General features: G+C 40.6%; 1 long non-coding RNA gene across 1 annotated transcript; it reads right to left on the bottom strand.

The window, feature by feature from the left end:
* Window positions 1-229: 229 nt before the first annotated feature.
* On the bottom strand, window positions 230-3,180 carry LOC142603722 (uncharacterized). Its single transcript, XR_012837610.1, has 3 exons — window positions 3,077-3,180; window positions 442-537; window positions 230-294 (listed from the first exon to the last, which is right to left on the bottom strand). It is a non-coding gene; the product is annotated as an uncharacterized LOC142603722 (long non-coding RNA).
* Between the last annotated feature and the right edge of the window lie 871 nt (window positions 3,181-4,051).

Raw genomic sequence — 4,051 nt, 5'->3', positions numbered from 1 at the left:
GACAAAGACATGAATATTTATTTCGCTAATAATTGAACACCTAGGCAGAACTCTGGGTGTATTATCTCTGAAATCTGTCTTAATCCAGATTTACTTGAGAAATTGTTCTCATGGGTGTAAACCAGCAAGCTTATTTGAATCAAGAAGTTACCAACAAACTTACCTATTTGGAACAGCAAGCTGCTAAAATAATGTTTCTAAAACTGCATTAAAAATTTTAAATACCTTCCCTGAGGTTTGCTGAGGACAATCAATGACTGACTCTTCACTGGCCTCGATGTCCATTGGCTCAGGCTGTAACAGCACAGATAAGTCAGAGTGCCATTAGTAAAATGTTCTTTCTGCCTGAAAATTAAATTAGCCAAGTCTGATACATTTTATATCCCTTGATGACCCAGCACGGCCAGAGCAAAGCGGGAATACAAAAGCCATCTGACGTACTTTGTCTTCTGCCGTTTTGGGAAGCTTCTCAGCTGACATGGGAAGCAAATGTTCTACAGTCTCATGGGGTCTTTCTCGGGGTTGACTGGTTTATAGCTGGAAAAAAAAAATCCTCAGCTGGTTTCAGTAGCTATTTGTTACCAACTTAAAGATCAGGTTCTTCAAGGTAAACTGAAAATGACAATTGGAAAATAAACATGAGCCACTTGGTGTGTGTCCTCTATTGGACTGAAATGTGACCCATGTGCTGAGAGGTTAAGGGGTTAAATTGTGCTTCGGTCATTACAGCCCACGGAAAAAATCCTGGGTAAACTCAGAGCTCGTTGCTGTAATAGTGGGGTGAGGTAGCTCTGAAACCTATCGTGCTGCTTCATGTGGCTCTCTAATGATATGTGATACCCAGATTCTTGAGTGTCATGGTTATCAACTGCTTAGGCTTATAAGAACTGACGTCAAAAAGTGTTGAGCTGCTGCTCTCTTCTTGCTCTGGTTGTCGCTCTGAGCTCATAAGAAAAGCATCAGGCATGTTTACACATGGCAAAGTTATTAAGGGCCCTCACAGAAGGGTTTTAAAGGATGGAGTCTCACCTGGAAGATGGCTGGCTTGATCTTAGCCCTTTTCTGCTGGCTGGAATACGTACCTCATAAAAACTGAAATGGGCCCCAGAGAACATTTATATTCCCCTGCCTCATCCCTCCCTCTGATTTAAACCAGCTCCTAGTAAGAGATTTAAGACCACCCTGAATATAGCTGCTTGTCAGGACGCTCATTTAGGGTCAGAAAGCAGAAAAGCATTTCAGCATGTGACCAGAGTTTGGGTACCTGCTCAGCCCTGTTGACTACTGATTCTAAGATTGCTCTTGTCTTACAAACATAAAGCACTTTCCTAAGATTGGCATTTAAACATGTATTTTTGCAAAAAACAGTCTAAATATGGATTCCCAACAGAAGTTGGACTTCAGATGTTCATGTATGAGATCCTTAGCTCCAGGCTTTGGGAAGAAAAAGTCTCATCTAACAGCACACATGTTATTTTTCTTCTTCAGCAGAAAAAAATCTTGCTCGGAAATTAGTTAAGAGAAATAATTTATTGAATGATCATGCACACTGGTGCTCATGGGACCCAAGTCATCCCTGCTAACGGACGTCCAGAGGTAAAGTATTGATTACTGTTCCCAAGTGGAGCACTTTGAGCAAGCTCTTGAAATGCATGTAAAACATCTGTTTGCTGTGGTCATATTTTCTTCTGAAATACTGGACATCTTCTTCCAATTGTGTTTTAAAAAACCTTACCTTTTCTGACAAGTCACCCAAAATGCGAGAATTTAAAATGTTTAAATGATCAATGCTGGTGTTTCCAAAATGTTCTGTTTGACCAGAAACAATATTTTCCAGTTGTTTTGATCTCTCCAAAACCACACTTTTTGGTGACCGATTTATTTGCAAAAAAAATATTGCTTTGCTCTGGTCATTAGCTAATAGTGGTTAAATTCTGGGATGCATATATAGTTAATGTTTTACACATGAGCCTACTTAACTTCTTTTCAAGAAGAAGCCACTGGATCTTGGAAAACATCACCAAGCTGTCAGCATTAAGTGTAGGACAAGTTAATAAAGGCTTGAATAAATCATGCCGAGCTTGTCTACTCTTCATAATGATTGGTGAAATATATATTTTCCGAGGTAATGAAATATGCATTCACGGTACAATTCCATTATTTTAATGTAGCATTGACTCTTTGTCATATTACATCAAACCCTTTGCCTCCTCATTTTTCATTTAAGGTGTGTGGTGCTAATGTCTGTAGCTGTTCAGAGCGGATGTGGATTAAGTCTAGGGTGGAAGACGAGCAATCACAGCTAGTCTTGGTATTTGTGTTTGTGTAGTGTGTTATTCCTTCTCTCCTTATCTTAGTAAGGTGAAGGACCACATGAGAGCTTGGCAGAAGAGCAACACACTCATGACTGCCTTTCTGTATTTTCCCTACCTTTTATGTGTGCTAACACATTTAGATTGTGTGCAACAAAAAAAAAGTTAGCCATTCATGAAATCATTTGAAATCATTTCAGGTTCAGGACTGCTCATTTGTAGGAGGACACAGCACAGTTTCAGAAGTGGGAACCTCAATTTATCCCTGTCTTTCCTCGCACATAAAAGAGCAGTGTGGATTAGCAGTGAAATTAGCCCATTCAGAATCAGGTTATTTAGCTTCAAGCTGTGACTTTGTCACTAATTTACGGGACAACTGCTGCGTTTATTTTTCCCTCATTTTGGCTGTCTGTAAAATGGGTTTTATTTTCTTGGTTGTTGATCTGTTTAAGGGACTTATATTGTAAGATCTCTTCCTCAAAGGGAATTTTGCTATTTTAAGCACAAGCATTGTGTTCCAAACCCATTGATTTCTCATGGCAAACAGTACACCCAGGCAATTGCTTGTCATAGCCTGAGCTGCTTTGTCAAGAGCACGATCAATGGCCTCACCACATTACAAGTTAAAGGCAATAGGCAAGTAGGCTTCTCTTGCGAGACAGTGGTGTTTTACATTCTACTATTGCCCTTTGTGGATAAGCTATTAGAGGGAAGGCAACAGTCCTACACTCTACATCAGCACATGTCCACAGCAAATTACTCACGTTCAGTAGAAGTTCTCTGGAAGATCTGATCCCAGTATTTCTCAAAAGCAACGTGAGCTTTCCTGAGGGCTTGGAAGATGCATCTTTCCCCCATGGCAAATGAGAATGAAGCAATCAGCATCTGGGGAGTCAAAAGCAGAGATTAAACAATGGCAACACATCTTGGAAATCATTCAGTGTGCTCATTATTTCAAACATCTTTCAGTGAGGAGCTATATAAATAAGAATGGTCAGTTTTTAAGTGGCGGAGTAGGTTTCTCCATAACAATATAAAAATGAAGTGTGGTAGCATGACCTTTTCAGAATGGATCTAAACTTCCTCTAGCCCCCCTGGGCTATCCCATATCTGTGTGGTTCACATTACCCAGAGCTCTGATCCCAGAAACATTTGCTTTCAAATAGGTGGGTGTTGTTAACTTTCCTCTCTTCAGGGTGACTGCTTTTAGAGGTCCAACCAAGCTCCTTTTCAGTTCTGCCACTGTCTTCCCCTGCACAATTGTTTAAAATATACTGTTTTCCTTTTTCAGGTCGAAGGGGGTTGTATATTTAAATTTCTCACGCCTGTTAAAGCTTTAGAAGGTATCGCTTACAAAGTCAATACCCGGGAATGGAAAACATCTTATAAAGTTTCAAACAAATTCTGGCCATATTTAGAAGGCAGTGTGTGACTTTGCTCCCCATCTATAAACTACATGCTAATAGAGTTTGCTACATCTCGATCCTGCCTTGGCTGTGATCGTAGATAAGTCTCGGCCAAGCAAGGAGCCGGCGATTGGCTTACGTTGCACGTTATACCCTCTAACCTCTGACATGGCGAACATACGATAACAAGCATGAGTGAGCTCCCAGAGGGACGGTGCTAAGGGCTGCAGTGGATTAAACGTTCTCAAGCATGACTTCTTCCAAAGGCAAGAGCAGGGGAAGAGCTCAAAGCAAGAGGCAGAGATTGTCGATTAAAGACCTTGGAGGATTTTC

This window comes from Balearica regulorum, chromosome 13 (assembly GCF_011004875.1).
Source record: "Balearica regulorum gibbericeps isolate bBalReg1 chromosome 13, bBalReg1.pri, whole genome shotgun sequence".
Classification (NCBI taxonomy): Eukaryota; Metazoa; Chordata; class Aves; order Gruiformes; family Gruidae; genus Balearica; species Balearica regulorum.
The sequence above is the reverse complement of the archived record's forward strand: the minus strand, read 5'-3'. Positions and strand labels throughout refer to the sequence as shown.